The 22,760-nt window shown below is 39.7% G+C and overlaps 1 long non-coding RNA gene across 1 annotated transcript; it reads right to left on the bottom strand.

The window, feature by feature from the left end:
* Positions 1-21,067: 21,067 nt before the first annotated feature.
* On the bottom strand, positions 21,068-22,518 carry LOC114307906 (uncharacterized). Its single transcript, XR_003645278.2, has 2 exons — positions 21,940-22,518; positions 21,068-21,834 (listed from the first exon to the last, which is right to left on the bottom strand). It is a non-coding gene; the product is annotated as an uncharacterized LOC114307906 (long non-coding RNA).
* Between the last annotated feature and the right edge of the window lie 242 nt (positions 22,519-22,760).

Here is a 22,760-nt window from a genome sequence, read left to right on the forward strand (position 1 = left end):
CAACATGTTAATAGACTTGTTTGTCCACTAATTAAGCACCTTCAGATGTAGAAGTCGAACAATGAATGACAAAGATGTGAACTTCTGACAACCCGGATACAATTCACTTTGTGCATCTTGAAGAAGTTCGAAATACTTTGCAGTCTCTACATTTGGACCGTGCTGGGGTTTAGATGTGGTTCATTACCCTCAACACTTGTACCGGCATGTAGATTTTCCATAGCCCTTTGTATCATTCCAATCATATCATCTCCAATGTCTAAATTAGCCAATGTTTCATTCTCAATTACCATACATAGATACTTAAGATTCCCCATGATTAATCTAATGTCTGTACTTTTTTAAAAAAACCATTCAAAATCCGATGCTCCCGCATACCCTCTCGTACAAGATGGTATCAATTCTCACATTTCCTACACGAACAGCTAATCATCGAACCTTCAGCTCTATTGGTGTAGGCAAACGCAAGGAATTGATCAATCCCATTAATGTATTCCCTCGACATCCTATTTGGCAAGTCAATCCAACTCTTATCCATCCTGTATACTTCCCTCAAATATCTCTTCTGTACATAGTATATTCCTGTTAAGTTTAAGGGAAAATTTTAGAGAATAGCTATAAGGATCTGTTAATGGATGGTTCTAAATGTTTGGTGGTTAAAAAAAAAACATGTTTATGAAAAGAGTGTAGCTGAAATGAGGTAGTTGAGATGGATGAGTAGAATTGCAAGAAAATATAAAATAAGAAATGAATCCATTAGGAACTTCTTAGTTTAATTTGATTGAAGCAGGCCATAATCATTTATGAACTTCTTAGTATAAACAAAATTAAGGCATTTTATTCCTCACAAAATTGAAATCAATACATTACAGACTCAGACAGATTTGTGGGACAATTAATAATCAATCACTATCTAAGGTACTAAAAGGAAATAGAAGTTCCAATCTGGAAATTTTAGAAATCATCTACTGAATGTATAAATGGGCAAAAGAATACCCATTCAAAGGAGGGAATGATATGAAACAAGTAGTTTTAAAATTATCTCAAACAGTTCCATGCTTTTGGTGGCACGTTTAAGTTTGGCAATGGTCAGCTGGTCATATCAAATGGGAAAATTGTACTTGGCTGTTTTATGATTCTCTTGTATTATGTTTTGCAGAGGAAGCAAAGCCACATTAAAGAGGTAAGTGGTGCTTTCCATGTTGGTTGTTCTGCTGGTTATGATATACTTTTTCTTTTTCTTTTTTAACTTGCTCTATGCAAGCCATCAATATCAACAGTCAAAAAAAGGATTTACGTCTCCCTTGGTTTTGGATGTTTACCTTGGTTGTTACTTGTTAGCTATGGCATGCAATATCCTGTGGAGAGAGAGCATATTGTAGATTGTTAAGAATCAAACATCAAATATAGACTACCCTGTCCTTTTTTCTTTGAAGTGAAATGAGAACTGTGCTCTCTCATGACTAAACAGTGAGCAGTGAAATTGGTGATAAGGATAGAAAGTATACTTTCTTAAATCTGTTAACTACTGCATTCTCATCATTGTTAACTTACCTATTTCTTACAACCTTTATTATGTATATGAGAACAGGCCAACATTTGGACATACACCGTTTAGCTATTGTTATGAGAGATTTGTAACATATGTTAGTACTTTGATTGACCAACTTGGTCATTTTGTCAACCAGGGTACAAATTTGGTTGACCAACTGGGAAAATTTTAAAAAACAAGTGGTTATAGCCATCGGAGGGCTAGGCCATTTATACCCAACACCCCCATTTGGGGTTTCTTGATGAGAGAAGGCATTTAAGAGTGTTCATACACATTTAAAAGTCTTCTAATAATCAGAGCAAAACTGACCTCAACTAAATATAAGAAACGATCGATTTTGAACAAGACAGTTGAAAATCGGATGATGGTATTTTCAACTTGGCAGTAAAATTGATCCGATCCAACCTATGAGCAACCATAGTATTAAGGGGGGAAATTTTCAGGAATTTGGTTAAAAAAACAAAAGATGAGGGATTTCAACGATTTAAGAGGCATATATGAAATTTTAAAGTGGACCAATTGAAAAGAAAATTTTAAAACTAAGTAAAAGTTGAAGTTTAAAAAAATTTAGAGAGGGCAGCTGCTACCCTTAGTCCTATAGTGGATCTGCCTCCGACTATGGATCCATTTGCATATTTAAATATAAATGATCTGTTAAATTCATAGTATTTTTCTGGAGGTTGACATTTTGAGAATATCAACTCTATTTCATTTTGGCTTTTCAGAACATGTTCTTACAGCATAAATGGACCTCCTTCGAAACTAATAACATTATTTAATATCAGAGCGGGAAAAAAAAAATGAAAACAGCCACACAAGCGGAGAACAAATTTTCAACATGAGAACATGAAGTTCATATCAAGACTCGGTACCTGTCTCTGTCAAAGTGGCCTTAGTAACAGCATTTTGGGGGTGTTTGGTAAAACTTTTTTTCAACTTAAATCAGCTTTTGACTTAAATTAAGCTATATTGGTGTATTTGGTACAACTTATAAGGCACATATTATGGTTTGATTTAAGCCATTTTAGGCTTAAATGTAAAAGCTGCTCCAAAGGTGCTTAATTTTACAACTTAAGCGTGCAGCTGTTTTTTGAGGGGCAAAATGACTTAAATGCCCCTCCAAAACTTAAGGAATAACGAAAATGCCACTATATAACCATACTTCTTCATCTCATACCTAACTCTTCTCTTCTCCTCTCCTCTCAAACGGCACTCTCCTCTTCTCCTCTCCTCTCGCTGCCGACTGCTCCACATATCGAAATCGCCGGCGATCGTCCCTATTTTCCGTTGATCTCCACCAAAAAGTAAAATTTGAAACCCTAAACCCTATGTTTTGTTATATATAGATATACATATATTAGATATACACATCGATTTAGGGTTTTTTTGGTTTTTCGTTGCTCTGTGTTCAAACCCATTAAGATTTGTGTTTGTTTGTGGTTTCTGGCTGCTCTCTCTCTCTCTCTCTCTCTCTCACATCGATTTTGGTTTCTGGTTCATGTAGGCTTAAGATTTATGGGTTGATGAAGAGAAGTGGGTGGGGGGCCTTAATAGATTTAAAACGATTTTTTTTTTTAATACTGTTTTTAGGTTCATGTTTTTAAAACTATTTTTGGTTCTTTTTTGTTGCTTCATTGGCTAGTTTTGATTGTAATATCATACATTAATCAAAGAAAAATGAAAAGATGAAAAAAGTGATTACTGGTTAATTATAGGAAACATATTACACTAGTAGAATCTTTAAAAAACAATTACAAATCAATGATAAATGATTTTAGTTACCATTTTTTCCATTTCCATTCAAAGATAAATGAATTGTACAGTCCATATTCCTTTTTTTTTTTAGGTACATTGGAAAGATACAGTCCATATTCAAATGTTGCTTGATGTGGGTACACTTAAAAAAATGAACTTGAGAAGAAAAAAAAAATTGAGTTACCATTCCATTTTTTGTTCACCCTCCCCCCCCCCCTCCCCCGTTTTGGGGTATTGATGTAGAATGTTTGTTGAATGTTTGCTGGATTTTGTGACTGAATCTTCACTTTGTTGGAACTATAATAATTGTGGGAATCCAACCAATACCCATTTGTTAAAAACTCAGTTTGTAACAAATACTTAGTTTTTAACAAATACTGAATCTCAATCTTCACTTTGTTGGAACTATAATCTTCACTTTGTTTCAATATTTTGGTCCAAGAATGAATTTCAATCGGCAAATTTCTAATGTGGCAAATATACTTCACTCCAAATGAAAATGAACACATATATATATATACACAAACATATATATGAAAAGGTTAAGGACATGGTTTAAGCCTTTTAAGGCTGATAAAGTGAATAGAAAGGAATGATTTGGGAGAGTGTGGGGGTGATGATAGCAGTACATGGTAAAAAACAAAGGAAAAAGGAGGAGTTGGCGTGCTTAGGGAATGGAATGAAGGGTATAGTGTCGCTTTGGGGGGGTCAATACTCAATGTTCTAATTGTGTTTGATGACATGCCTCCCACTCCCAATTGTGTTTGATAGCATGCAACTACTTTTTGTGGGTCTCATGTTGTTTGTCTGCTATTTCTAGCAATGGCATTCCCTTCAAAATTGTTTTCTCTTTGAAGGGTCCCCATATTCTCACATGTGTTGGGATCATCCATGTCCAGGGTGGATGAGAGGAAGCAACTGGCAAGCCTTGGATTATTAAAGTCAACAATGACAATAAAAAAATGAAATGAAAAAGTAAAATAATATTTGTTAGGAATGAATTTCGCTAGTAAATTTATATACACAATTGTGGGGATATATTTTCTGAGTACCAACGCGTGGCAAGGTGACGCCGAGGTGTCAGCCGAGGTGCCACGTGTCTAGGTCATTATGCCGAGGTTATCTCGGCGTTGCTGAGGTTATCTCTGAAGATATCGGAATCCGAGATAAACGGATAAGGGACAAGAGTCCTAGAATGAAGAGAAGACTTAGTCAAAATGAGGATAAAGCTCTTAGGGAGTTTATCCTTATCTCTTGAGGAGTCCAAAGTAAGTACTGAATTGGAGTCCATAGAAGACAGGCTTCTAGTGGGACTAGGATTGAGTTAACTATAAAAGAAAGGCACCCACGTGGGTCTAAGGTACACAATTTATGCTTTGAGCAGTGAGTTTAGCACTTGATTATCTTTGAGAGATATACTGACTTGATCGTCGGAGTGCCCCCGGGTGGAAGAACCATCGCCGGAGCCTTCTCTTTCTGTTACAGGTTAGCTGAAGCCATCTATTCTGCCGGTGCTCTCTAGCTGATTACTAAACGGGCAGTGTGATCAGAAAATCACTCACACAATTTGGCACCGTTTGTGGGAAATTAGAGGAATAGATGGCCAGTAACGGACAGAAGGAAAAGATTAGGGACGACACTCCTGCTGGGAGTGGCAAACCTATCGACCTTGATATCGAAGGAGACAACCACAATGCAGAAACTCGTGACCAAGGCCACAGAGAGAAAGACGTCGGCCAGGTGGGCGACACTTCAAAGAAAACAGACCAAAGCAAGTACTATAACGAAGATAACCTCCAGGTATGGAGTGATAGGTGCCTGCGGAGGGATGAAGAAGTAAAAGAATTGGCAAACAAGTTGGCAGACCTGCAGTCGGTCGTCAACTTCATGATGCAAAACAATGTCATGCAGCCACCGTACCCACTGCAGGACACGCCGATTCCAGGAACTAATACCCAGAAAGGAGGAAGGAAAACAATCCCCGAAGCCCCTTAGCACACCAGGAGCGGAAGGCACTCTCACCGACTTTCCAGGGAAATCGGACGAGAGAACCCGAGACGAGAGGAGTCCCGAAGGACGTATCACACAAAGGACCAAGAGCCCAAAGAACATTGGCATGTTCAAAGGCAGGCGCTCTGCTTTGTCACAACCCATGGAGAAAGATCAAAGCGGGCCCACCACGAGGCCGAAAGTAGTGTGCCGAAAAGATTGAAGTCCAAAGATAGCCGAGTTCCAGGGAGGAGTAAAGAAGACTTGAGAGATTACCTCAAGAGGAAACAACAGAATGCTGAAGCCGAGGTAACTTCCCCGGTTAAGCCAAGGACACCCTTCTCGGTGGAACTGCACAAATTTGAAACACCAAAGAGATTCAGTATGTCGAGGTTCCAAATATATGATGGTAAGTCGAATCCCAACTTTCACGTTGGACTATACCTGAATTCAATGGCATTATATAGTGGGAACGAGCCGTTGCTCTGCAAAGTATTCCCCTCATCCTTCGGGGAGATTGCATCAGATTGGTTCCATAAACTACCAAAGGGAAGCGTAATGACTTGGGAAGGCCTGGCCAAGATGTTTGTGGCCAGGTTTGTGACGAACAAACTACAGCCCTTGAGGGTCGACGCACTGATGGCTTTAAAAATCACCAAGGATGAAGGCCTTAGGGCCTACGCAAAAAGGTACTACGAGGTGTTCAATCGAATACCCGAATGCAACCAAGAGGTGGCGGTCGTGTCTTTCAAGAACGGCCTGAAAGATGACTGCCCACTATGGAAGTCTTTGGCAAAGACATTGCCAAAAAGCATGGAAGAACTCATGGCGAGAATCGAGAAGTACGCCAGAGCCGAGGAGGATACGTCGAGAAACAAAGAGACAAAGTAGGAGAAGGAAACGGCTTGCCGAAGCGAAACCGAGGTAACAATGGATCGATCAAACAAGAAACAGAATTTGAGGGCTAAACAGGCAGTGACGACTGTGTTCTGAATCCCGGTCCACAAAGTCTTGGATCAAATACGAAACCAACCCTATTTAAGAGCACCGACAAGAGCACCAGGGGAATTTATGGGAAGAAACGTCGGTAGGCGTTGTGCTTACCATAATGAAGAAGGGCACCCAACTCAGGGTTGCAGAGCCCTAAAAGCACACTTAAAAGACTTGGTGAGGCAAGGCCATCTGAGGGACCTTGTCGAAAAGGCTAGGACAAGGGAAGAACAGGCAAGATTGCCTCAAGCACCAGCAGCTCCGCCTCCCCCAGCACAGCAACCACTGGTAGGAGGACCACGGGTGGTTAATGTAATTCACTCAAAGGTGAACGAAAATGACATACGAGAGGAGACCCAGAAGGTAAAACACCTGCAGCACGTGAACCAGGTCGGACATAAAAGACCTCGGCCTAAAGAATGCCAGGGACCGACGATAGCCTTTACAGAAGCCGACCTAGAGATGGTCCAGCATCCACATAATGATGCCTTGGTAGTATCCCTCCAAGTTGGGGAGTGCCAAATGAAAGGCATCCTGATTGATCAAGGCAGCTCTTGCGACAACATGTATGTTAGATGTTACAAGGAGCTGGGCCTTCATCCTGATGACTTGGAGCAATCCAATGGCCCGATGGTCGGCTTCAATGGAACGCTGATGTGGCCACTGGGCGTAACAAGCTTGGAAGTACAAGCCGGCACTAAGAAGATCAAGACACAATTCATGGTGATTGACACACCCTCGCCATACAACATCATCTTGGGAAGGCCATGGTTGCATGCAATGGGGGCAGTTCCCTCAACGTTGCATCAACTACTACGGTTCCCAACAGAGCATGGGATTGAAGAAGTCAGAGGAGATCAACTACAGGCAAAGAATTACTCCATGGCAGCAATGAAATCCACCTGCAACATTCGAGAATCGAAGAAGGTAGAGATTGAAGACGAGGACATGAAGGTCCTAGAGGATGTCGGTAAGGAGCCAGCCGAGAAAAGTGAAGAAGCACTGAAAAAAGTCCTCGTCCAGGAGGATGATGAAGAACGCTTCTTTCTTGTCGGCTCGGGCTTAGCCGAAGAAGAAGAAAGAGAACTGAAAACTTTTCTGAGAGCAAACATAGAGGTGTTCGCTTAGACGCCTTATGAAATGCCTGGCATTGACCCCGAGGTCACATGCCACAAATTGAACGTTGACAGGATAGCCAAACCAGTAATACAACGAGCCAGAAGACCGGCGTTGATGCACGTCGAAGTAGTGAAGGAGGAAGTAGACAGATTTTGAAGGCCAGGGCCATCAGAGAAGTCAATTATCCGACATGGCTATCAAACACTGTGGTAGTAAAGAAAAAGAATGGTAAATGGAGGGTCTGCATAGATTTTACAAGCCTGAACAAAGCTTGTCCCAAAGACAGTTTTTCTCTACCCAAAATTGACCAGTTGGTAGATGCCACATCTGAACATGGAAGGATGAGCTTCCTGGATGCTTACAAGGGATACCACGAGATAGCCATGTACCCCCCAGATGAGGAGAAGACAGCGTTTATCACCCCGAAAGGGTTGTACTGTTACAAGGTAATGCCTTTTGGGTTGAAAAACGCAGGAGCAACTTACCAAAGGTTGGTAACCAAGATGTTCAAACACCTGATTGGCCAAACAGTAGAGGTCTACATCGATGACATGGTCGTGAAGACCAAGGAATCTAAGGGTCATCTTGCCGACCCAAAAGAGGTCTTTGATATACTCAAAACATACCGACTCTGACTCAACGCATCGAAGTGCGCGTTTGGAATTGGATCAGGTAAGTTTTTGGGGTACCTGGTAACAAGAAAGGGCATTGAGGCCAGCCCAGATCAAATCAAGGCCATCCTAGAGCTGAAAAGCCCGACGTCAGTAAAACAGGTTCAGATGCTTACTGAAAGGGCCGCAGCCCTAAACAGGTTCATAAGCTGAAGCTCAGACAAATGTAAACCTTTCTTCAACCTGGTGAAGAAGGCCACGGACTTCCTATGGACTGAGGAATGTGAGGCCGCTTTGGCGGACCTAAAGAAATATCTGACCACGGCTCAGTCCTCTCAACACCTAAACCTGGGGAAGAACTGTTTTTGTATTCAGCAGTTTCAGAACACGCAGTAAGTTCAGTGCTAATCTGAGAGGAAAAAGGGGAGCAAAAGGCTGTTTATTATGTAAGCAAAATCTTGGCCGATGTAGAAACAAGGTACCTACCACTAGAGAAATTGATGCTGGCCTTAGTAATGGCTTCAAAGAAACTGAACCATTACTTTCAAACGCACAAGATTATAGTGCTAACAAAGCACCCACTGAAGTCCTTGTTACAACAAGGAGACTTAACTGGAAGAATAGCACGATGGGCAGTGGCCTTGGGCCAGTACGACCTGGAGTTCAGGCCGAGAACAGCAATTAAAGGCCAAGTTTTGGCCGACTTCGTGGCCGAATTCACGCCAGAATCCATCGAACATCGGGCTCCGTTGAGCCAAGATGAATGATGTCCAAGCAAACAAGGAGAAGCCCAACCAAAGGCAAAAGAACAAAGAAAGGAAAAACTCAGACCCTGCAGCATTTACATCGGCGACTCCTTTCACCTGTTTGTAGATGGGAGCTCAAACCGGCAAGGAGCGGGGGCAGGAGTAGTGTTAATATCTCCTGATGGGGAGATATTGGAACAGTCCATTCGATTAGGGTTCAAGGCCTCGAACAATGAGGCAAAATACGAAGCATTGATTGCAGGACTAAAGCTGGCAGTAGCAACAGAAGCAGATGAGGTAATAATTTTTTGTGATTCACAACTTATAGTGAATCAGACAACAAGAGAGTTTGCAACCCGAGATGAGAGAATGTCAGCATACGCAAAGAAAGTCATCAGGCTGGCAGCCTTGTTTCGCAATTGTCGACTTTTTCAAGTTAGCCGAGATGATAACAGCCACGTCGACGCATTGGCCAACTTGGTAAGTTCAATACAAACTGGAAAAACAAGGACAATAATGATTGACTATTTGTCAGGCCCGAGCATAGAACCACCGATCACAGAACAAGAAGCAATGTGTGTGGACTTGGGACCAAGTTGGGTGGATGCAATTCTTGCGTTCCTAAAAGAGGGAAAGCTGCCAGAAGACCATAAGGACGCACACAAGGTCAGATTGAAGTCGGCAAGATTCAATCTGACAGCGGACGGACATCTCTACAGAAGGTCCTTCACTGGACCCCTTTTAAGGTGCGTACACCCTTTGCAGGTTGAAGATTTTTTATATGAAATTCATGAAGGGATTTGTGGAAGCCACACTGGGGGCAGATCACTAGCTCACAGGGCCATTACCCAGGGGTATTGGTGGCCCTACATGCAAAAAGATGCAGAAGCCTACGTGAAGAAGTGCGAATAATGCCAAAGGTTCGCACCTTTGATACACCAGCCAGCTGCTGACCTAAACCCTGTATCCAGTCCATAGCCATTTGCCCAATGGGGCATGGATCTCGTTGGGCAGTTGCCCTAAGCAACTGGGCAAATGAAGTACTTGCTGGTAGCAACAGATTACTTCACGAAGTGGATAGAAGCAGAATCTCTTGCCAAGATTCGAGATGTGGATGTCAAGAACTTCATATGGAGAAATATCATCACCAGATTTAGCATTCCAAGAGCAATAGTTGCCGACAACGGAACGCAGTTTGACAGCAAACTTATCAAGAACTTCTGTGCGAAATTCAAGATAAAGAATTACTTTTCAACACCAAGTTTTTCCCAAAGTAATGGGCAAGCAGAAGCATCCAACAAAGTAATTTTGGATAGGATAAAGAAGAGGCTGCAGGCAGCAAAAGGAAAGTGGGTAGACGAGTTGCCCAATGTACTCTGGGCATATCGGACTACGCCGAGAAGATCAACAGGCGAAACCCCCTTTGCCATGGCTTACGGCATAGAATCAGTCATCCCACTGGAGATCGGCACCCCAGGGATCAGAAGCCAAGGAGTAGAGAATGGGACTAATGATATACTTCTAGCCCGAGATCTGGATCTCTTAGAAGAAATAAGGGAGAAAGCTGCAATTCAGCTCGCAGCATACCAGTAGCAGCTTGCTAGAGCTTACAATAAAAAGGTCAATCCAAGCAATTTTCAGGTCGGCGACTTAGTCCTAAGAAAGGTTGTTGGCAACAAGAAGGATCCCAAAGAGGGCAAGCTTGGCCCAAACTGAGAAGGACCCTACAGAATTATTTCGGTATTAGGCAATGGAGCATACCGACTTGAAGATAATGAGGGCAAAACATTGCCAAGACCCTGGAACACTTGTAATTTAAAATTTTTCTATCATTAGATGTTCCTTGTTATTTTTTGCCGACGTCATCAATAAAATCTTAGCAGAATTCTCCAAGACTTGTGAATTGATAAAAGATGCATAATGTTGTTTCTGAATAATGAGAATCCAAGTGGAACTTAGGTTCACATTGGGGGCAGAGAGAAGACAAAAATATTTAACACTTGTTGAAATTTGTAGCAATTTACAAGTTGAAGTTAAGCCGAGATTATTGTTTATCTTCACTTGTTGAAATTTGTAGCAATTTACAAGTTGAAGTTAAGCCGAGATTATTGTTTATCTTCACTTGTTGAAATTTGTAGCAATTTACAAGTTGAAGTTAAGCCGAGATTATTGTTTATCTTCACTTGTTGAAATTTGTAGCAATTTACAAGTTAAAGTTAAACCGAAGTAATGCTTAACGTTTGTTGAAATTTGTAGCAATTTACAAGTTGAAGCTAGACCAAAATCATTGTTTGGCACTTGTTATAACTTAAGAAAATTTACAAAATAGAAATTAAAACAGTATATGTTAATCCTTACTGAAATTTGTAAGCAATTTACAGGACAAGTACTTGCCGAGGTAAACCGTCAGGTGGCATAACCGAGGTGTGTCACCCCGAGAAGATTGCACAAAGAAGGAAGAGTACATAAGACATCCAAAATATTCTAAGTATAGAATCATGCAGAAGCAATGAAAAGAAGACAAGAGTGCAAGCACTTAGAAAAACAAAAGTTGCATTAGCATTCACCAAGAAAATGGCACATCGGCCATACAAAGGCTTACATTGTTCCAAAAAGATAAAGAAGAAACAAAATACAAGTAAGCAAAAGAAAAACATGAAGCTAGGACTCTTCTCCACTAGTTGGTTCAATTTGAAGATCAGATGTTTGTTGAGAAGACATCTCAGCAACCTTATCCGCTGCAACCTCAGCGTCAATTTCTGCAAGAGTGTCATCAAGGTTCTGACCAGCAAGGGTGGCATTGGCTGATTCCTTCACGTAAGCAGCATCTTTGTTAACCTCATCGCCTTCTTCATCCTGAGTCAAGTCTAGGACTTGCTCATTCTGAAGAGGGGACTTAGCCCCATCAGCATCTTTGGATTTTCTTACCAAAGCCTCATCCTCTTCCTCATCACTATCCTCAGACTCAGATTCGCTGACATCGTGACTTGGAGGTTGAGCTGGAGGGAATGGAAGGGAAATGGCATCAGCTTTCCTCAGTGGTGAGTCTTCTGGGACATTAAGTTTCTTTAGAAGGGATATCCAACCAAGGGTGAAACCCTTGTTGCATGCCTCCTTCACTTGTTGTTCGTAGGCATCTGTAACGTCAGCCATGCCTTGGGCATACGCCTTTTCATTAGCTTCTTTAATTTCGGCGTCTTTTGTGGCCAGGGCCTCCTGAAGCTGCTTTTCGGCTTGGACCATTTTTTCCTCGGCTTCTCTCTTTTGAGACTCAGCCACTTTCCTGATAGCCTCAGCAGCCTCAGCCTTCTCTTCGGCATTGGTCTGAGCTTTAATTGCAGCCTCGGCTTGGTCCTCTAGTTTTTTCATCTTTGATTGAAGACCTTTGTTGGTCTTTTGGAGGGAATAGAACTCCCTCTTCATCTCGACAAGCCTCTCCCGATTCTCAAAAGACTGTATTGAGAAAGAGTGGGTATGCTGGATGGCCTGAAAGAAAACAGAGATATTAGAGAATATTCAAAGTACGAAATAAAAAGAAAGAAATAAGAAAATTACCAAATAGAAGACATCTACCTGACCGGAGTGCTGAAGCATTAGAGCGTAATTCTCATACTCACTGTCCTAGGCGTTTCGCTCCAAATCGCCTGGTAACAGCAGAGCAGTACTGAGTACAACGCCGACATTAATATCTTCGGCACTGTCACTTGCCACAACAGGCTTGTCTTCCAGAGTAATTGAGGGGGCCTAGGGGGCATCAGGTTTTTTTGATCCCAAGGTTGTTGCAGAAGAAGACCTCGGCTTTTTTAGTTTTTGGGATTCTGGTGGTTGAGACTCAGAGCGCCTGTTCCCAGCAGAAGGTTGAGATTTATCACTCTCAGCCAACTTTGAGATCGGCAAGGTGTCTTCAGATTCAACCTGAGCTATCTTAGCCTTTGGTTGAGCCTTCTTTATTTTTTTCGGCTTCGGTGGAGGTTGGGTTTGTGCTGGTTGATCGTCGACAGATGATGGAATGCTGGCCAGAAGATCTTTTGCAACTGGTTTTGGGCAACCAATCTCGGCAGTAAGGACAAGTCGTCGCTGACATTTTCGTTCTGATATTGGAACCAGGTATGGAGCCGAAGTTGATGGTTGATCAGCTGGATCGGATGTTGATCCTTGATCTGTTCGTGATGTGGATGCAGTCAATGGAGTTGTAGCAGAGGGTGGAGAAAGGCTTTTCTTCTTCCTTTTGGGAACGTCGGGCAAAGTTGACTTCTATGTTGGAATAAAATTGAGAAGCACATGTGCTTTCCTTTTATGGACTGGCAAGTCCAGAAGTTTCTTCAAATCCTTGTTGGGAACAAAGGATTGGCAAAAAAATTTCGATGGCTTACGAACAGCTGCAAGAAGAACAGACGTCAGAAATAGACAAAGTATTTAGGACTTTGAAAGAAAACAGGCAAAGCTGAATACTGGGCTCTTACCCTTGCCCTCTAAAACTGATCGAGGAAGAGGGTAGAGATGGATGTCCTCGTCTGGAGCAAACTCCCAATTTCTCGAGGTAATGAAATAATCATCTCCAGCCCCCTTGTTGGAGTCTGGGAGGTCGGCTACGATTTTAAATTCTGTAGACCTCGGCTTAAGGTAATAAATGTAGCCTTTTTCTTTCAAATTAAGGGCACACATGGTATAGCAGTACTGGATATCGGCTAGGGTGATCCTAGCATTTTCCTGTTTAGCTAAGGCTATGATGCCATTGATCACTCGATAGGAATTGATTGCCAGTTGCATGGGGTTCAACTTATAATAGTGAAGAATCTCACGAAAAAGGATGTTGAGTGGGAGCCAGAGTCCGCACTCAGTGAAAGCTACAATGGGAAAGGGCATCGGATCATCTGTGGGCATGATAGAGTCGTTATCTCCAGCCAGCCTCAGATGGACATCGGCAGGGATAGAGAACTCTTGCCTAAAGTACTCAAGTTTGGTTGGGGTATCTACCCTATGTCTCCACATACCCATGATATCGGCCTGAATTAGAGGGGTTGGATTTCAGAGAAAAAGTGTTTTGAGAGGGTTAATAAGACCTCGGCAAGAATCTAGGTAAAGTACTAGTTTCAGTTTTTCCTAAATTATGGGTTCTGCACAACAAATCCCAAACCTAGATCTATGAAAGTAAGGGTTGAAGGCACGGATCTGGAAGACAGAAAGGCAAAGACATGCTTTAGAATCAAGAACAGGGATGGGCTATCAAGAGCATAAAGAATACGAGAAATAAAGGGTCAAGAACAGTAACAAGAGTGCAAGAAAGTGGTGAACAGTATGTATTCAAGATATGGGCAAGATCAAAACCATTTGAATAAATATGTTCAGATATGTGATTCGCAAGATTTGAAACAATAATGGCAACAAGTAATGAAGAATATCAACAGAATTGAAAATGAAAGGAACAGTAGCTTACCAGAAGAAGTAAGGCCAGAATAAGGTTCGCCGAAGTCAGACGATGGTTACAGGAGTAACAGAGTAGCGAAAGCTTCACCAGAAAGACGAATGAAGACAATTGCAGAACCTGGGACTGGAACAATGGCGTATTCAAGAGCTAGAGAGAGAAAAAACGAAGAGAAATCAAGTGCAAAAGTGAAAAAATGAAGAAAGGGGGAAACGTTTTGTCAAAAATTTGAAACGGCGGCAAAACGGAGCATTGAATGCACCTGGAACAACGCATACGTTAGACGGCGCACACAAACGCAAGATGGCTTGCAAGCGCGTCATAGGCACGGTCCAATGAGGTTAAGACGCGTAAATGAAACGGTTGAGTAAATGATACGTGACAGCTCACACACGTGAAAGAGTTCACTGGAATTCTTGTTCTCTGACAAAAACATGTCGGCCTGAAATGAATGATCTCAGCTGAGGAGTTCTTGAGCCGATGTACAGGAGGAAGTACCGATATAGGTTCCATCACCTCAAAATGCTGAGGTAATAGAACCTAGGGGGCAGTTGTGGGGATATATTTTCTGAGTACCAACGCGTGGCAAGGTGACGCCAATGTGTCAACCGAGGTGCCACGTGTCCTGGTCATTATGCCGAGGTTATCTCCGAAGATATCGAAATCCGAGATAAACGGATAAGGGACAAGAGTCCTAGAATGAAGAGGAGACTTAGTCAAGATGAGGATAAAACTCTTAGGGAGTTTATCCTTATCTCTTGAGGAGTTCAAAGTAAGTACTGAATTGGAGTCCATAGAAGACAGACTTCTAGTGGAACTAGGATTGAGTTAACTATAAAAGAAAGACACCCCCGTGGGTCTAAGGTACGCAATTTATACTTTGAGCAGTGAGTTTAGCACTTGATTATCTTTGAGAGATATACTGACTTGATCGTTGGAATGCCCCCGGGTGAAAGAACCACCGCCGGAGCCTTCTCTTTCTGTTACAGGTTAGCTGAAGCCATCTATTCTGTTGGTGCTCTCTAACTGATTACTAAACGGGCTGTGTGATCAGAAAATCACTCACACAACAATGAATCTTATATTTACACATAGATGAGTTTTACTTGGTGGATGCTAGGTATCCAAACATGAAAGGATATCTTGCACCTTACAAAGGAGAGAGATATCATCTAGCTCAATTTGAACATGGTCAACCCCCTCAAAATGCACAAGAAAAATTCAACCAAGCACATTCATCACTTAGAAGTGTAATAGAAAGAACGTTTGGGGTTTGGAAAGTAAGATGGCCGATGATAAAGGATATCCCACCAAACTACAGCTGGGCGACCCAAGTCAAACTTGTTTGTGCAACAATGGCAATTCATAATTCATCCGACGAAGTGAGTTCCGCGATATTGCATTTAACTCTTATGATAGATTCGCGGATTATGTGCCTAATGAAGAGGAAGGATCTTCATCTCAACAAGCCCACCATGGAAATAATGTTGATTGTGATGACAACGAAATGGAAGTGAAGAGACATAATATTTGTATGTCAATTTGCCGACGAAATTAGGAGATCTTTAAATATGTAGGAAGCTTTATTTTTATTTCTTTAATAGTAATTTATTGTATTTTTATTGCAATGACATTTTTTTTGTTTCCTTCTCAACTTAATATTATTACAAAAAAAATAAATAAAATAAATAAATAAATTTGAGGTAATGAAATGTACCAAATTAGGTACTAATTAATCAACTTCCATTGATGAAATAAATTTTTCAAAATTTAAAGAGAAGAAAATGACAAAATTATAATTTTCCTATTCATAAGGGCAAAAATGACAATTACACAGCAAAAAGCTATTTTACAGCTTATTTACCAAGCTCTACTCTGCTGCTTAAATCTATAATCACACAACTACACCAAACAGGTTACTAGTTTATACTCACAGCTATAAACTATAATCTATTAAACTATAATTATAGCGATCCCGGGTTTTTTTTACCCTTGTTGTACAGTGATCCGGACATGTGTCCGTGGATGTTGGTATTTGTTTATTATCTTGTTTGCATCCTCTTTACTGGTATATTGAGTTATAGGATGTGTTGGGCAGGTTTGTTTCAGGTTGGTTGTGTTTGGGAGCCTAGTGTTGCTGCCCAGATTTTTGGACCTTCGCTCGAGCGAGGAGTTGGTCGCTCGAGCGAGAGTGAGGTTTGTGTCTGGTGGGTCGAGCCAGGGTGGCTTCGCTCGAGCGAGTGTTGCGTCTGGTTCTGGACCTGAGAGTTGCCTTTCTTGGCTCGAGCGAGCTTCCTTCGCTCGAGCGGTCTGGGTTTTTCTTCGCTCGATCGAGAACTTCTTGGCTCGAGCGAGAGTTTCTGTGTCTGGTCGCTCGAGCGACAAAGTCTTCGCTCGAGCGAGCGTGTTTTATATCAGCGGACAGTAGCGATTTTGAACTTCAGTTTTTCACTTCTTTTTTTGATCAAACCCTAAATCCGAGACCCTCTCTCTCTAAACTTACATTCTCTCTAAGATTTGATCTCCCTAGAGTGTGAATCTAGCCTAGAGCCTTTGTTAAAAAGTTAGAGGGCGTTGAGAGCTTTGTTTTAATCTGAAAAAGTTTGGATTTGGAGCACGTTGATCTTCGAGTCTTCATCTCCTTTTTGGCTTAAACTTCGAGGTAGGGATATCCTACTCCTCTCTATGGATTTTGTCTTTAAATTTTGGTATTTTGAGATGTTGGGTTGGCTTGGTAATTTTGTGAAAATTGGGGGCTTTTGTGTAATTTTACAAAAGTTGGGGTTTTATTCATAATAAACCTAGATGCATGTTTGGCATGGAGAAATGGAATTGATGTTAAATCATTGATGAAAATGGGACCTAAGGGTTGAAATGGTAATTATGGAAAATGGCCTAATTACATTGTTTGATTAATTGGGATAATTAATGGTGAGAAATGAGGAAATGAAATGTTGATTGAATATCCATTTGTGAATTTATTTTCTGTTTAGAAATAACTGCTTTGGGCTATCGGTGGAGGATAGTCGTGATTGTTGTAGACAATGCATGATGATTAGGCAAACTGAAACTAATCAATGAAATGTGTCATGGAACTTGACGGTTGATAGAATACATTAACAGTATGTATTGGGTGATTGTATATAGAACCAATGTGTTTATATACGTTATGTGTAGAGGAGGAGATAGGGGATGTACTCCGCGGTTTAGGGGAAGATAGGGGATGTACCTCTAAACCGGATAGTGTTGGGAGAAGATAGGGGATGAACTCCGTAGACACAGCTCATATGCTTGTCTAGAGAAGTGAAGATAGAGCTTATATGCTTATCTTAGTAAAGTGTGGATACAGCTTATATGCTTATCTGTGAATGTGGGATATTGTTGTTATACATATCTGTTGAGAATGTGGATATAGCTTTTATGCTTATCTGAATGTGGGATATAGTTTTTATACATATCTGTGGAAATGATGATAGAGCTAGCATGCTTATCTGTTGAAAAAGGGAAAAATGAAAGGTAACTTAGACTCATAAGTTGTATGACATAAATGTGTAATTTATGTGAATGTATCTGTGTTAGCCATCTATCAATTGCTAATCTTTTAGTCATTGTTCATGGTTGGTTTAGTGTATTTCTACTGGGCTGTGGCTCACCCTATATGGGAATATCATTTTCAGGTACAGGTAGCATGCCACCTCCAAGGACATAGCTGGGAGGCTAGAGGCGGACATACTTTTGTCGCTTAACTTTTGATGTATTACTTGTAACTTCAAGCCAAGGGCTTAATGTGTAAACGAGTTAGTACTCTTTTGTTGTAACCAAGTATTAACTTGGAAAACTGTAAGCCCGTAGGGCATTTTGTTTTGATGTTAACATGTAATACTTATGTAATGGAACTCTAATGAATAAAAGAATGTTGTTATTTTGAGGGCGTTACAATAATCTATAATCACTTTTCCACAGCTCTACCAAACGGGGCCTTTGTTCTTCTAAAAGTTTCATGGTTCAGAGATTTAAAATTAAAAAAAAAAATTCAGTTAACTTAGCAGAGCAGAGACATGAAGACGAAGAAGAATAAGAGCTAACCTGGTTCAGAGATTGAGACTAACTGAGAGAGTTGAAGAGAGATACACCGCATCGTCATCGCTGGCTCGTTGTCATCACACGCTACTAAATGCCATCTTATGCTGCTCGCTACCGTCGCTCGACGCCGTCGATTCGATACTCGCCGTCGTCTGCCGCTACTCACAGTTGAGTGTGAGAGAGAGAGAGAGAGAGAGAGAGAGAGAGTCGTAAGAAGAGATGGGGATTTTTGATAAGGTTTTTGGTTCAAACGATTAGGGATTTTTGGTTGAAGGGGGGAAAAACGAGCGCCAAGGGAAAAAAAAAAAAAAAAAAACTGAGCGCAGATTTTGGGGTTTTTTTTTTTGTGACGTCAAGTTTCATACCATCGCAAAAATATCTTTATTTGTGACAGCCAGGGTTGTTTTCACAAAAAACTCGAATTATTTGCAACTGCAGTTGTTGCCGTCGCAAAAACTTATTTTTTTGTGACAGGAAGTGGTGTCGTCGCTAAAACTCGATTTATGGGCGACGGCAAGTGGTGTCGTTGCAAAAACTCACTTTTTGCGACGGTAAGTGATGCTGTTGCACATGCTTCCGTTTTATATACCCCATTTTCTTGTAGTGTAACATATAATGATAAAATATATTACGGTCTTTAAAGTAAGTGTTTATTGTCACTTTTTAATTTTTTAAGTTCTAATCTTATTAATTTTGTCCTTAAAATTTTCATTTTGAATCAATGTGGTCCAATTTCAAATAGATTGTCTAAATAATTAACGGAATTATAATAAAATACATATCATTCATGTCATTTTAGTTTCTAAATTTTTAATTTTGTCAATTTGATCCTAAAATATTCATAAAGAAGATGAAAAATAATCTTATAATATTGTGGGACAAAATTGACAACGTTAAAACTCTAGGGACCAAAATACTTTAGAGACTATAGCTCAAATTTATATTTCTTTCATTACGATTGTTTAGAATTAGATTAATTTAACTCAAATTGAAAACTTCATAAACAAATTTGACAAATTAAAACTTATAAATGATCAAAATTACACAAAACATTGTCCCCTAATGACAAATTCTAACTAGACTCTTCATATAATACATATACACGTGTACATTTACATTCGCAAATCCTAATTAACACTTAATGCTAACAATTAATTATTTTGATAATATACGCTTATATGAGCTTAAATTAGTGGCATTGTTATACCTTCTTCATACGTTATTGCACTAACACAAAACTCACTAATTTCCTTTCAAGAACGTAAATTTAATTGATACTATTTATATGTGCTCCCACTCAAAGGGAAATTTTATGGTATACACTGTGTATATTATATGCACACTACTGTAAATTGACATAATTTTATCATAAAATTTATTCATATTAATATCAACCACAGAATATGTAACCTCACCACAAATTAGTGTAATAAAAAAATATCGTAATCAAGTCACAAACTTTTGTTACATAAATCACAAAATTTTGGACATTTTGTTATGCTAATTTATTGCAAGATTAAGTATTTGTAATTGACATTACGAAATTTTATAATAAAATTATACCATTTATGATAAGGTACATGGGATTTCCCCCATCCAAATATGTAAACTTGATTGGTATAAATAGATTCTGCTCCACAACATTGTAGTCCCAACAAACATTTCTAAACCAAATCTTAAAGCTTTAAAGAAAGAAAAGTTATGGTGATAAAGAAAGTGATGGGTGGATCAGTGTGTGCGCTAGTCTCAGTGATGGTAGTTTTGGTGGTGATTTTAAACCCTGTGACTGTGAACACTGCAAAAACATGCCAAGTAGTGATATCAAAGATACTTCCATGTGAGCAATACTTGAGGGGGAATGAAGGGATGACAGTGCCATGTTGTCAAGAGGCTCAAGCCTTGAACCAGATGGCTAATTCTACAGCAGATCGACAGTTGGTGTGTAAGTGTTTCAAGCAAGTTGGACCCTATTTCGGGATTAAAATTGACAGAGCTCAGCAACTTCCCATTCTTTGCAAAATTGATATGCACGGAATACCCATTGACCATACTGTTGATTGCAACACGATTAAGTAGGTAACCCTGCTCACTCTATATTAACTATTTATTTATCTCTATTACTATGGTTTCAACATTTGATATTGACATGAACTCGGTGATAGCAGAAATGGTTTTATTATTTTTTTTATCCCGTATTGTTAGTAACGTATTTTTATTTGAATTTAAATACGTTAGTTGCATGAACCTTTAAAATAGACTAATATTGTGGAACGCGGGAGTAATGGTTTTATAGGGTTTTAGTGTGTAGATGTTTGTTTTCTTCTTGAGTTGTGAAAAATGTATTATTTTACCTGTTCTTGTAGTGGTGCTTTCTATAGTGTTTTGTGAGGAATATTTTTTCCCCATCCTTTGATTGACTTTCTTTTAGGCCATATCAAGTTTTTTTTGTGACTCTTTTGTGAGTTAATGGATTTTTGGCAGTACTCATGCCTTTTTTGACCTTGTGTTTTGTTGCATATCTTCTTTTTCAATAATTTTTTTTTTTAAAATAAAATAAAAATAAAAATAAAAACTTCGCACATGGATTATAATCACAATGATTTTCTTTTTTGGGTTATCAACTCAACTGTTTTTGTATACAATTATTTTTATTTTATTTTGTTTTGGCCTAATAGCATGTTACTTATTTCCATTTCTACTTTGTTATTGAAAACCTTAGTCCCATCATGTTGTGATTATTGATTTTAGAATTCCAAAACAATCATGATCAGCTATTAAAGAGAAGATACAATGACAAACACAACACAAAGATTTTTACGTGAAAAAATCACAGTTGGTATCTATCAACGTGTGATAAAAAATCACGATCCCTCGGCCACAAGAATAATTTACTATGAAGAGAGTAGTATGAGAAATTTCTTACAAAAACCAATCCAGACATGCTAGTTTGCTCGAGACCTTCAAGTAGCTCCACTTTTGTACTTCGTCTTGTGGGTATTCGCCTCCACTATTAAATCCAGAACAACGGTGTCAAGTCCACGACAAGAATGCTCTAGAATCCATTAGAGCTTACACCTCAAGATCTTGGAATCTACCAAGAAGGAATACTCACAAAATGTTTAGATGTTTTTACAATCTGGATGATGACTTGAAAGATCTAAAGACCAAATTAATCAGCAAGTAAACAAGGATACAGAATAACCCCACTACAACGCTCTCTCAGAAATGTCTCTCGAACTTTGGAATAGGAAGAGCTGATCACAAAACAGAACAAGCTTGACTTATATAGAGATAACACCATCGCAGGCACGAGACACATGATCGCTGGCGCGACTGTGTCTTTCGCAGGTGCGTTTATGCCTTTGCGGGCTGTAGAGGAAAGTACTTGGGAGTTCATTTTGGTCGCTGCTTGGACGCAAAGTGCTGTGAGTTGGTTTTGGACATGGGGGGCATCGCGGCTTATTCAGGGGCATGATGTCTACACCTCGCGGCGCGATACTGATGATAACTCAGCCAGTTCTGCAGACTTTTGTCCTGATTTCCTTCATGTCTTCAACCTATGCCCTGCAAATAATCATACAACAAACAACCACTTTTAGCCTATTTTTAGCCACTTTTCCATCAAATCTTAAACCCATGCTTTTGCCCATCATTCTAAAGACAAACAACCCCTTTTTTTGCTTTGATCAATCTCTAAAGATGCAACTCTGAAATCCAAAGACAAACCACCACTTTTTCAACTCTGATTTATACACAAAGTTTAGACAGCATCAAATCCGCCTCACATCAAATCTGTAAACGTATTTTCTTCAAGATAAAAATTCAATAAAATATAACCAATTGCTTGAATTAATAATCAATAAACAACAATTGTTTTGTCAAGAACAGGATTGTCAAAATACAAGAATTTATTTGGATAAAATCCTAGCAGTTACTTTTTCTCATAAACTAGGTGCACGGAGAATTTGGTGCATAAAATGCACAACCCTCTCATACGAGACTGGATCCCACATGGACTCCACATGTGTGAACCCCACCCTCATATGAGAGAGTTGTATATTCTCTGCGTCAAATCCTCTATTCATTTCTCTTTTTTCATATTACTTATGGTTTATCTGAATTTTGTTTTCTGCTAAAGACTTTTCTTATTTCTTTTATTTATTTTCTTACTACGATGCAGAGTTTGATGGATGACTTTGTGGAATTTATAAGCAAGGATGCACGATGACAAACCTTGGCCAGCCACAATAAAAATATTGCTTGTTTGTTATTTCTTAATTATTTAAAATTTCTACATGTGTGGACAATTATAATGTGAATAAATTGTCATGTTCTCCTGAGATGTCCCTCTCACATTTTTCCTTTATTCCTTCCTATATTATTATTAGTAATAGCCAACAAATGAGAGACAAGAAGATTATTTTAAGGAGAAATAACATCTCAGTGTAAAGGTTAAAAAAAATTCAAATTAATGATAAAGTTTATAAATT

The sequence above is a fragment of the Camellia sinensis genome, chromosome 9 (genome assembly GCF_055761805.1).
Source record: "Camellia sinensis isolate YWXY chromosome 9, ASM5576180v1, whole genome shotgun sequence".
NCBI classification, from domain to species: domain Eukaryota; kingdom Viridiplantae; phylum Streptophyta; class Magnoliopsida; order Ericales; family Theaceae; genus Camellia; species Camellia sinensis.